Raw genomic sequence first — 13,697 nt, 5'->3', positions numbered from 1 at the left:
ATCTATGTGTACATACAGGCATATACACATACACATGTGTATATGTGTGTGGATATATATATGTATATATATATATATACATATATACATGTGTATATATGTATATATATACATATATATATGTGTATATATATATATACAGTTCTCAAAAGAGTGGAAATTCCTTGAATACAGGGACAATTTTTCATTGTGTCTTTTTCTTCCTCTGTTCTACCATGGTATTTTGTCTATACTTGGCAACTAACCAAAACTTGTTGAATTGAATAAATCTTGATAATCTCAAATAGCTCAGTTTTCTTTGAAAAACAATCTAGATGTGACATTATCCAGTTTAAAATAAATCCTTGTTCATTTGTTTATTAGTAGTTATAATTTAAGAAGCTTTTTCCCATTAAAATGTTTGATCACAGACCTTTAAAATAAATACTTTGGCTTAATTACAAACACTTCATTGATACTGAGAAATGTATCGATGGAGGCAAAGAGGGAGTTGCAAAGACATTGTTAAGCTTTCTATATACAACCTCCTTCCTCCTCTTCCTTCTCAAAAAAAAAAAAAACGCAGTCAGGGAATTAGCTAGATACTTCAATTTTTACTGTTAAAGGAACATTCTTGAAAATGAGTATCATTGATGCTTACAAAGATCCTACACATGAACAGGTAGAGCAGATACTAAAATGGATACTTCAATGACAGTGTGACATATAATGAAGGTATTCACCAAAACTCTAAAACACTGAGTATATCTGTCACTCATAGTTGATCAGTGTCCTATATTGCTCTTATTCCATACAGTGTCTCCTCATTCTGCTGACTTCATTTTGTATTAGTTAGTGTATGGTATGTATACACACACACACACACACACACACACACACACACATAGATGACACAGGTGAGCTGAATATGAAGGGAGAATACCTAAAAAAATAAAATTTACTGTTGAATGTAATGTACTAGGGGTAAGAGGAAGGGAGAGGTCATCTCATATAAAAGAGGGAAGAAAGAGCTTTTATAATGAGGGGAAGAGGGAGTAGATGAAAAGACACAATTAAGCCTTACTCTCATGGGATTTGGCTTAAGATGGGAATGACACACTCTCAATTGGATACAGAAATCTATTTTACCTTGCGGGAAGGCAAAGGAGGAGGGAATAGGAGAGAGAAGATAATAGAAAAGACAGCAAATTGGGGAAGGGGTAATCAGAAGCAAACACTATTGTGTGAGGACAGGTCAAGGAAGAGAATGGAATAAATGAAGGACTGAATAGGGGGACAGAGTGAAATGTTTTTAGTTTTTTACAACATAACTGTTATGGAAGTGCTTTGCATTGCTACACATATATGACTTATATTGAATTGTTTGTTTTCTCAATGAAGGTGGGTGGAGAGGGAGAGAGAGAATATAGAACTCAAAGCTTTAAGAATAAATGTTAAAAATTGTTTTACCATGGAACTGAAAATTAAACTATACAGGCAATGGTGTATAGAAATCTATTGTACCCTACAGGAAAATAAAGGGGAATGGGAATGGAAGAAAGGTGCATAATTGAAGGGAGGGCAGACTGGAGGAAAGGATGGATAGGGTGCATGCTGTCCTGGGGTGATAAGTGGGGAGAGGCAGGGAGAAAATTTTGAATTCAAATTCTTGTGGAAGAAAATGTTAACAATTTAAAAATGAATTGGATGTAGAAATCAACAGTTAAAATAAAAGGAAGAGCACAAGTGATTTGAGACTAAAATACACATGTTGATTTAACCATTTTTAAGATGTAGAAAGGGGAGGGAGCCAAAAGGCAGAATAGAAAGATGTACATATCTAGTTCTTCCCCCATAGCCCATAAAATACCTGTAAAACCTCAACAAATTCTAGAGCAGTAGAAGCCACAGAAATATGCAGTGGAGAAGATTTCCAGTCCAGGGTAATGTGGAAGGCTGAAGGGAAAGGTCTGTTGCACTGAGCAGGAGGTTCAAAAACAGACTGAAGAAAATATTTCTTTAAAAATTAGAATGCAAGAGATGGAACCTAATGACTTTATGAGAAATCAAGAAATTACAAAACAAAACCAAGAGAATGAAAAAATGGAAGATAATATGAAATATCTCATTGGAAAAAATAAAACAACTGACCTGGAAAACAGATCCAGGAGAGATAATTTTAAAATTATAGGACTACTTGAAAGCCATGATCAAAAAAAGAGCCCAAACATCATCTTTCATGAAATTATCAAGGAAAACTACCCTGATATTCTAGAAACAGGGAGCAAAACAAATATTGAAAGCATCCACAGATCACCTCCTGAAAGAGATCCAAAAAAGAGAACATATATGTGTATATACATAACACACATGTATACACACACATATATACATGCAGATATATGCACACATGCACACATGTGCTTAGACATACCTACACATACATAATACACACATACATATATATATATATATACATATATATACATATATATATACATATATATATACTCTATAACTACCCTAATACTGAAAAAGTTCTCATGAGTTACAAATAACATCTTTCCAAGTAAGAATGTAAACAGTTCAATTTTAATAAGTCCCTTATGATTTTCTTTCCTGTTTATCTTTTCATGTTTTTCTTGATTCTTATATTTGAAAGTCAAATTTTCTATTCATCTCTGATCTTTTCAACAAGAATGCTTGGAAATCCTCTATTTCACTGAAATTCCATTTTTCCTCCTTGAAGTATTATACTCAGTTTTACTGGGTAAATGACACTCGCTTTTAATCCTATCTCCTTTGACCTTTGAACTGTTTACATTCCTACATAGAAAGATAATCTGTGTAAGTCTTGAAATTTTTCTCAGTATCTGGGTAGTTGGAGAAATTACACACACACACACACACACACACACACATATGGTGAGAGAGAGAGAGAGAGAGAGACAGAGAGAGACAGAGAGAGAGACAGAGACAGAGTCAGAGACAGAGACAGAGACAGAGACAGAGACAGAGAGCACAGGGTGAGTTGAACAGGATGGGACCATATCTAAAAAAAATAAAATTAAGGGTTGAGAGGTGAACATATTGGGAGGTGAAAGGGAGAAATGGAATAGAGCAAATTATCTCTCATAGAAGAGCCAAGAAGAGCCAAGGGGGCATTCCAATAGACTGACAAATATGAGATAAATTTGACAGGAGTGGAAACTAAACAGGACAAGCTCACATGATGATCTATAATGGTGTCTCAGTGACTCCCATACTTCTAGACTGAAGGAGATAAGAAAATTTAGTCTCAAAAACAAAACGAAGAAACAAGAACAAAAACTGATCGAGATATCATTTACAGCAATGGTAATCAACATGTAGTTACTGAAATTTTTAATCCTAATTTCAATACTTATAATTCATACCCTCTATAACCCTATGTATTTTGTTTTATGAATTTAAAAACATTATTCTGAGAAAAGAGTCCATAAACTTCACCAGGCTGCTGAAGGGTGTAGTATACACACAAAAATAGTTAACAACCTTTGGTTTAAAGATTCTGGCCCTTACCAGGAAAGATGATTCGTTCAGATTTTGTTCATTTGTTACTATCCTGAAATTAGAATTATCTATCCCATTTTCCCTGGATTAGGAACTACCTTCTTTGGTTCAATGATTCCAAACATTTTGGAGTTATAATCACCTTATCACAAAAGGCCAGGTTTGATAGGTTTAGAAATGAATCTTCTTTAACCTGACCAGTTTGGGTGGAAGACATGCAAACAAAGTAGGGAAGCAAAGGTAAGGGTTTGAAAGTTGCTTCAATGATTGACTCCATTTCTGGTCGTAGGCTGTCATTTTGATTCTCCTCTAAATTCTCTTTAGAATAATGAACCTTGTTAGGCTGCCTTGTTGCAGCTTTTTTGGGGGAGGAGGGATGGGGGAGGTAAGTGGTAAAGTTGATGGAGTCCTCTACTTGAATTCATGAAGACTAAGGTAAATACTTCCTTCTGACACTTATTAGCTAATTTACCTTGGACAAGTAATTTTACTTCTTCCTGTCTAAGTTTCTTCAGTCTTCAGAAAAAAAAAAGTGTTGACTCTTATGATTATTGTCCTTTTCTCCAATATTCTGGAAGTGAATTGAGCTAGGTGACATTTGTAAAATTTGGATGCATGCCTAAGGACATAGAAAGTTCATTTGATTGCTAATGTTAGGAGAAAATAGATCTTTCTAAAGGCAAGATTATGCTCATTTATTTAGAGTTCAAAGGAATTTTAAAAAGACAATCAAGTCCCTCATTTGATAGATGAGGAAACTGAGTAAAAAAGAGGTTGCATCTTGTCCAGGATCATATAGCTAATACACATAAGAGGCAGAATTTAAACTCACATTTTCCTTTCTCCAAGATTAACTCTATGCACTGCACTACCTAGGTGATTCAAGATAATTTATTTTGCATCCTCAGAGTTTAACAATGCCTGTCAGAGGGTATGCAATTAATTGCTGATTTGTTTTTTTTTTCTTATTTTGTTTTGAAGAAGACCTATGACATCACAGGGTTTCCTGACTTATCAGTTGGATTTAATAGAGGCCAAGGTACCTCACTCTCATCAGTCTCACTTTCTCTTATAATCACTGAAGTCCAATGTCAGGATAAGGCAGGATAACTCGTGATGGTCTAAGGATGACATTCTCAGCTGAGATGACTGACTAAGATTGATGCACTTTTCATGGATGCTCATCCACTTTGGTGTCCTCTTTTCATCTCACTCTTACCTGAATCTCCAAGAAATTGTGTCATGTGCAGGGGCCAACCCCAGAAAAACCATCATGACAGATGAATTAAAAAAGTTTGAGGACAACCAACAGGTCTTAAAATCATCAGTGAGTTAGGGAGATGTCTCCTATAAGCATGTGAATACTTCCTCTAGTGGAATGGACTGATGAGAATGCAATTAATAAATGTTGATTATGGATCATTCCTTTTAGACTCTGTACCTTTTTTTTTGACTGCAAGCTCCTTGGAAGCAAAGACTATCTTTTACTTTTCATAGTATTCTTAGATCTTAACACTGTGAAGTTAGTGTGATACAGTGGATAGAGGGTCAGCCTTGATGTCAGGAAATGTTAGACTTAGACTATGACTCTGACACCTATTTTTGATCTAGCATGAGCAAGTCACTCCATCTTTCCATGCCCTGAGCAATTCTCTAAGAATATAAATTGCAGTAATTTATTAGATATTGCATTATTGGAGAAAGTTTCTGAATTAGGAATTCCCATATTGATGAGACAGCTTTGGACACATTATCTTCTCTCTTTATAAAATACATCATAAAAGATGTCATTTTCGTTCAAGGTATGAACATGATGGAGTTTCATTGAGAGTATCAGGATTACTATTTTGTTGATAAAGCCACAATTTAAAAAAAAATCAGAAATATGACAATAATTGTAGCACCCCTATGTTTTAATTTGAAGGAGCATTTTTCCATTCCTATCAAGTGATAGGCATGTGTAGAATATTACTCAGTTATATTTGATATATACATATATAATATGGACAGTTATATTTGAATACTCAGCCCCTGTTACATTTACATCTAAGTTTCAAGTAACTAACCAAGCATCATCTAGTCTTGAAGAAAAAAAAAATAAAACAACCTTGAAGCTTTGTTTTTGTATTTCAGAGAAAGGTAGAAACTCAGAAATCACTGTGGCACAAAAAACATTTTCCTCATTAATAGAAAATGTTTGATTCATTGCACATCAAGAACACTTTGTGTTCAACACATCAACTACAGCTCTTTTTGATGGAAGGAAAGTTTCATGCCGAGATGCTCCTTATGATCAAATATGACTGCTACCATAAGGAACCAGTTACCTACCTGGGGAGAATTAAGATCCCTGGACTATTAACTCAGGTATATGATGGATCTTGTAAGAGGTAGTTTCAAAAAATGTGTCTTATTGAATTCTTGAAAACAATATTATTCAAACGTCAGGGGGTACTTCTGAAGCATCACTTTTGGTGTTCAGTCAAGGATGTTGGGACATGTTTAGAATAGCTGGGGTGAGGTAACTTCTAAAATTTAGATCATTAATGATTAAAAATGATGAAAAAATAAAAAAAATATAGAAAACACCTAATATACAGAAGAAAGTTAAGAAAAAAAAGATTCATATTAACAAATCCTTTTTGTCCAGAACAAAAACATGATTACTTCATTTCTAGGTATGGAAAGTATAAAGAATTAAGACTCGTTTGTTGCCATAGTTGAAATTGAATTTGTAATGATTGCTTGATTTGCATGTTAATATCTCATAAGATAGGGAAACAAATTTTATTATATAGGATAATAATGCTATTGGAATGACATGCAAAAGTTAAATCATTAAGGAGAAAATTTGCCTATCAATGACCTTTTCTGAACAATCTCTTTAATTTTTATTTGAATTTCTTTTAATATTTTATATACCTTTGGATTTGTATTTTTAATTCCTTAATCAGTTGTTTGGGCAAAGAAAGAAAAGAAAAATCTTGCCTTAACTTTCCTCTCCTAGCCTCTACTATCTCCTAGGTTTTCCTTATGACAAGGATGATAGAATAATGATAGAAGAGGGCCTTGGAGTTTATTCAGTCAAACTATCTGATTTTCAGACTAAGCCTAAAGCATAGTTCTATTCTATTCTTTAAGTGAATAATGATGAGGGAACAAATGTTATAGTCTGAAGTTATGGACAGGAGGAAAAATATACTTTCTCATATTCCCTCTTGTCAGTTGGTATCTCAGTTTTACCAGTCAAACCTTCCTAAACATAAAACTTTAATTCAAGTACAAATCAAGAAAACTAGAAATCAAAGTTCAGAATCCTATGCTAAAAAAATGGTCTTATATACTTTGTATGTGTTACTAATTTGTAATGGCTGAATTAATCAGTTCTGAAACTCTTTAAAAACTGCATTTTCAAGTAAAGTATAGCACAGTCCATTTGTTTTTATGTTTTTTTTAATGAAATAGATACTTAATAAGGATATGTGACTTGAAAAAAAATCCAATTACAACACACACACACACACACACACACACACACACACACACACTCACACACATACATTTTCCAGGCTGCTAAAATTGCTTTTGTATGTATTCTCTAAGTTTGTTCCCTGGTAATACATATTCACTCCATGTATTTCCTCTCCATTCTTAACTCTAGGTTATACATGTTCTCCGTGTATATGCTTACCACAATATAACAGTAGTAGCAACAACAAAATAGAACTTATTATTGGCTGGACATTGTGCTAAGCACTTTAAAATTGTCGTAACAAACCCAGGTAACTTGACTCTACCCTACTGTAAGAGCAAGCAAAGTAGGATTTTTTTCCCCTTCATTTCATTTTGCTAGGCTCAGGGCAAATTGTAAACAGCTGGTGACTCAGTCTCCCTTGAACCATGCTAGTTCACAGCTGTGCTCAGTTAAGTGGGTTGTGATGCCTTTTGACTCTGAGCAGATTAGTAGAAAACTATATATACTAGAAGGTTGGTATTTTGCTTTGGGGGTTCACTTGTGAGAAGGATATTTTGATTCCCTGAAGGAGACTCTAAGTAGCCACTTGTTAAGAGCCCCTCACCCTACTTATGCTCTCCTATCCTATGATATATATGTCGGTGATTGTATCACTTCATTCAGACAAAAAGAGTCCTGTCTTTTAAGCCTCTATACTTATTTCTCTATGTTTCTCTGCCTGTATTTTCTCCATGTTCAGGGTATAAACCTTACCTCTGATCTAGTGAATCACTTATATATGTTTAAAAAAGGATTATTAATCCCTTTTAAGCTGTCTTCCCTTTATACACCAGATCAAAGAAACTATGATAGCTGGCCATTATGGATGTAAAAGGGTACTGGTGAGGTTTTGTTATCCCAATTCATAATACAGTTTGTATTAAATGCATTTTTCTCTGAATTAATCTTTTTCAGATTATAGGTATTTCACAAAATCTGGTTTGAAGTAGTTGCTGACTAACAAAGAACTTCAAATCTCAGATAATTTTCTGGTACTTTATATATTATTCTATCAGTGGGTCTCTGGTTCCTATACATACAGGCATTTTGAAAATTTAATGTGTTTTCTTTTAATGAGTTTGCCATTTAATCACATTAGTCTCTTTATAGACTCTTCTTTAATTCACCAAATTTTTACTTTTATTTTCCTTTAGTATCATTTTCTTTAATGCTTCTCATTCCCGTGTGCTGACCTCCTTTAAAAAAAAATTTATGGGAGTAGAGCCAAGATGGCAGAGTAGAAAGAATCACTTACTCTAGCTCTCCCCCATAGCCCATAAAATACCTGTAAAAATTACCTTAAACAAATTGTAGAGCAGAAGGAGTCACAAAATGAAAGAGTGAAAGAAATTTCCAGCCCAAGACAGTCTAGAAGGTGGACAGAAATCACATTCTGTTTGGAGTGCGGTACAGCTCTCAGAGTCCAGCCCAGCCTTGGCCACATGGCATGAGCAGGCTTCAGGGTGGAATCCTGGGAAGCAGCCGAGGATCCCAGATTACTCAATCCACAAACAACAAAGACAGCTTCAAAGATCAGTGGGAAAGCACAGTGGGAAAGGCATGAGAAGGGACTGTGGTCTGGCCCCAGTGGCCCCAGGGTGGCAGCAATTGCTACAGCACAGCATCCATTTCAGGAGTCCTCTGCCTATGCCCCTGGGGGAATCAAGCTGTTGATCTGAATCTCAGCCCTGTGTGGCAGCCCTGGGGTAAGAAGGAGCACTGGTATGGTGGAGCTGGAAGCAGTTGTGGAGAGGGAATCACACGCTTGGATTCTGGGCAGAAAAACTCTATTGCACCAGTCTCAGAGAGGAGTGCAGTCCAACCTTGGCCTCACAGCATCAGCAGGAACAGGACTGGAGCAAGCCTTGGGGGCAGAATCCCTGGCAGCAGTTGCAGTTTCTAGATTGTTCAACCAACAAATCCAAAGACAGCTTCAAAGATCCTGGGCAGAAAAGCTTGTGGTAGCTCCCAGACCAGAGTGCAGGCCAGGAGAGGAGTAAACTCCTCTCCCTTGATCATGCCATCTTGGAGGAACTGAGAACTTACAGGTGCCCCTTTGTCCTCTTGACAAAAGACTCAATAGTTAAGTAACTGACTGGGAAAATGCCCAAAACTGAGAAAAAAAAATAAGAGTATACAAGGCTACATTCTTCGTGAACAAGGATTTTCTTCCATCCTTTTGAATGAGGAAGAACAATGCTAACTATCAGAGGAAGACATAAAAGTCAATGCTTCTGCATCCAAAACCTCCAAAATAAATATGCAATGATCTCAGGTCATGGAAGAGCTCAAAAAGGATTTTGAAAATCAAGTAAGAGAGGTGGAGCAAAAATTGGGAAGAGAAATGGGAGTGATACAAGAAAATCATGAAAAGTGAGTCGACAGCTTGCTAAAGGAGACCCAAAAAATTGCTGAAGAAAATAACACCTTTAAAAATAGACTAATTCAATTGGCAAAAGAGGCCCAAAAAGCCAATGAGGAGAAGAAGGCTTTAAAAAGCAGAATTAGTCAAACAGAAAAGAAGTTTCAAAAACTCACTGAAGAAAAAAATTCTTTAAAAATTAGAGTGGAGAAGATAGAAGGTAATGACTTTATGAGAAACCAAGGAATTACAAAACAAAACCAAAGGAAGGAAAAATGGAAGATAATGTGAAATATCTCATTAAAACAACTGAAATGCAAAATAGATCCAGTAGAGACAATTTAAAAATTATGGGACTACCTGAAAGACCTGATCAAGCAAAAAGAGCCAAGACATGATCTTTCATGAAATTGTCAAGGAAAACTGTCCTGATAGTCTAGAAGCAGAGGATAAAATAAATATTGAAAGAATCCATCAAGCATTTCTTGAAAGAGATCCAAAAAGAAAATCTCCTGGGAAGATTGTAACCAAATTCCAGAGTTCCTAGGTCAAGGAGAAAATTTTGCAAGCAACCAGAAAACAGCAATTCAAGTATTGTGGAAATACAATCAGGATAACACAAGATCTAGTAGCTTCTATATTTTAGGATCAAAGTACTTAGAATATGATATTCCAGAAGTAAAAGGAACTAGGATTAAAACCAAGAATCACCTACCCAGCAAAACTGAGTATAATACTTTAGGGAAAAAATGGTCACAATGAAATAGAGGACTTTCAAGCATTTTTGATGAAAAGACCCCAGCTGAATAGAAAATTTGACTTTCAAACTCAAGAATCAAGAGAAGCATGTAAAAGTAAACAGGACAGAGAAATCATATAGGACTTACTAAATTTGAACTGGTTACATTCCTACATGGAATGATAATATTTATAATTCTTGAAACCTTTCTCAGTATTTGAGTATTTGGACGGATTCTACACACACACAGACATACACACTATATATGTATACATAGATATATACATGTATATATGCACATATAGATATAGATATAGATAGAGAGCACAGGGAGAATTGAATAAGAAGGGATGTTGTCTAAAAATAAAATTAAGGGCTGAGAGAGTAATATATTGGGAGGAGAAATGGAGAATGGGGCAAATTATCTCATAAAAGAGGCAAGAAAAAGCTTTTACAATGGAGGGGAAAAGGGGGGAGGTGAGAGGGAAAAAGTTAAGCTTATTCTCTTCACATTTGGCTTAAGGAGGGAATAACATGCACACTCAATTTGCTATGAAAATGTATCTTGCACTACAGGAAATTAGAGGAGAAAGGGATAAGTGGGTTGGGAGAATGACAGAAGGGAGGTCAAATGGGAAGAGGGAGTAATCTGAAATAAACACTTTTGGGGAGGGACCAGGTTAAAAGAGATAATAGAATAAATAGGGGGCAGGATAGGATGGAGGGAAATATAGTTAGCCTTACACAACATGATTATTGTGGAAGTCTTTTGCTTAAGTGCACATATATAGCCTATATTGAATTATTTGCCTTCTCAATGGGTATGGGTGAAGAGGGAGGAAAGGAGAGAAGTTGGAACTCAGTTTTAAGAACGAAAATTGAGAATTGTTTTTGCATGTAACTGGGAAAATAAGAAATATAGGTAATGGGGTATAGAAATCTATCTTGCCCTACAAGAAAAGAGAGAAAGAAGGTGACGGGAGCAAGGGGTGTGATAGAATGGAGGGCACTTTGGTGGAAGGGGTAATCAGAGTGCACAGCGTTTAGGGGTGGGGAGAGGGGAGAGATTCGGAGAAAATTTGGAACTTAAAATTTTGTGGAAATGAATGTTCAAAACTAAAAAATAAATAAACATTAAAAATAAATAAATTTTATGGAAAGAGATAATATTTATTTTTCTTCAAAGTTTTGAAACTGTTTTCTCCTAAATTAGATAGGTAACTTTGTAGATATATAAACTATATATATCTACATTTTGTTTACTGTATGTGAGGCACTGTGCTAAATACTAGGTATATAAAAACAAGAAAACAAGGCATTCTTTTTTTTTAAATGATTTACTTATTTTTATTTTTCTGCATTCAATTTCAGAAGATAATTGAGTTTCAAATTTTCTCCCCATCTCTCCTCTCCCTGCGTCCCAAGAGAACATGCGTTCTGCTTACTCCTTCCCTCCTTCTACTGTCCCTTCTATAACTATCTTCCTTCTCTTATCCCTTTCCCCCTCCGTTTTTTTGTACATCAAGAGAGATGTCTATACCCCATTGCCTGTATATCTTATATCCCAGGTGCATGTAAAAACAGTTTTGAACATCTATTTTAAAACTTTGAATTTGAATTTGAGGCGGGGCTATAATTGAGAGCAGGAAGGTGCGACGCCCAGAAGCATGTCCCCAACTGCAGAACATAGAAAGACGGGGGCAGGCGGTGGGAGAAGGTTTCAAGCCGACGCCGACAGCTAGAGCAGCTGCATCCTGAGCTCTGGTCCTGCTCCCAGAGTGAGGCCGAGGCTGTGCCCGAGATGTGGGGTGCCAGATGTGCCAGATTGTGGCTGCGCGGAGCTCCTGGAGGTCTCTCACTACGCGCAGAGCCAGCTGGTGTGCTTCCAGTGTGGCTGGGTGGTGTCTGAGGGGCTGCTCACCACCACCTTTGCGCACTAGCGCAACCTCCGAGAAGTGACATATTCTAGGAGTACAGAGGAGAACGAACGGGTCAGCCACAGCCACAAAGAGGGCTTCGACGAGTTCGAGGTCTCTGCCGAGTTCTGCAGCTACCATCAACCTTTGGGGATACTGCAGTGTCCTGCTACCAACGGGCTTTCCAGCACCCTGGCCTCCATGCTGCTAGAAAGAAAGAGGTGTTGGTGGGCTGCTGTGTGCTGGTCACCTGCCCACAACATAATTGGCCCCTGACCATGGGCACTATTTGCACCTTGTTGTATGCCAACTTAGAACTGTTCTCTGGCACATACCTACAGATAGTGAAGGTCCTAGGATTGGATGTTCCTGCCTTGAGCTTCGCAGACCTAGTGAAGACTTATGGTAGCAGCTTCAAACTGTTCCAAATCCTCCTCTGCGCCAGGCAAGTTTGTGGAGGAGAAAGAGAAGATGGTATCCCGGACACTGCAACTGGTAGAGCTGGCACGTGAGAAATGGCTGGTGGCAGGAAGGCACCCAGTGTCAGTCATAACTGCTGTTTCTTACCTGCCTGGAGATCGCTGCAGCCTGGGGGCCGCTTGACCTGTTCCTTTTACCGATTCTGCAAATTGTCAGGTGTTGACCTGCCCCATCCCGCATACCTCCGAGTTCAGGAGCTGCTGGCCATACTTCTGTGGAGGGCTGGGCTGCTAGCCTGGCTTCAGATATTGAACTTAGATAAGCAGACAATAGTGAAGCATATTGGAGACTTGCTCCAGCACAGGTGCACTCTCCCCCGCCAGGCTTTTCAGGATGAAGCTGAAGAGGAGGGAGAAGATGAGCAGCAACAAGAGGAGGGGGAGGAGATAAGGAGCAGTGCCTTAGAGACCCTCGAAAAGAAGAGACCAGCCGTCTTCCCCCCAGTCCTCCCCCCTTCTGCCCCCTCCCTGCATGCTGAGGCCTCCAAAGCAGCCCTGTCCCTCTCCCACTGATCCCAGTATTACTGGGTATGAGGAGATATCTGACAGCGAGACTGAACAGCATTTGTGTACACCTCCAGAAATCAGACTTCCAAAGAGCCCAGGCTTTGAGTCAAGCTGTCCCTGGTGCCGCTGCCCCTTCCTGACCAACTTCTTGAGGACTTTGAATGAGGCCTGGGATCTGGTGGAACTTACACTGTTCCTCTCTAGAGTGATGTAGCAGGACGAGTGCTAGATTTAGAAGACTTTTGGTTTGAGTTCTACCCCTGCTTGCAGTGTAACCTCAGGCAAGTCATGTCAAATCAGGTGATAGAATGAATGATCTCAAGGCCCTCTCTAGCAAAAAAAACAAAAACAAAAACAAAACAAAACTTTGAATTCCTAATTCTTTCCCCTCCTCCATGCCCACCCACCCTCTTTAAGAAGGGAGGAAATTCGTTATAGGCAATACATGCATGGTCATGCAAAATATTTCCAATAGTCATGCTGTGAAAGACTAACTATATTTCCCTCCATTCTATCCCCCCACATTCATTCTAATTTCTTTTTACCCAATCCCACCTCAAAAGTTTTTTCCTTCTGCTTATCCCCTCCCTTAATCTGCCCTCCCTTCTATCATTCCCCCTTTCTCATCTCCTTCCCCCTCATTATCCTG

General features: G+C 37.6%; 1 pseudogene; it reads left to right on the top strand.

Annotated features, from left to right (window-relative positions):
* The first annotated feature begins 5,811 nt into the window (after nucleotides 1-5,811).
* Nucleotides 5,812-13,188, top strand: LOC140514733 (transcription factor IIIB 50 kDa subunit-like; annotated as a pseudogene).
* Nucleotides 13,189-13,697: the final 509 nt, after the last annotated feature.

This window comes from Notamacropus eugenii, chromosome 7, assembly GCF_028372415.1.
Source record: "Notamacropus eugenii isolate mMacEug1 chromosome 7, mMacEug1.pri_v2, whole genome shotgun sequence".
Lineage (NCBI taxonomy): Eukaryota > Metazoa > Chordata > Mammalia > Diprotodontia > Macropodidae > Notamacropus > Notamacropus eugenii.
The sequence above is the reverse complement of the archived record's forward strand: the minus strand, read 5'-3'. Positions and strand labels throughout refer to the sequence as shown.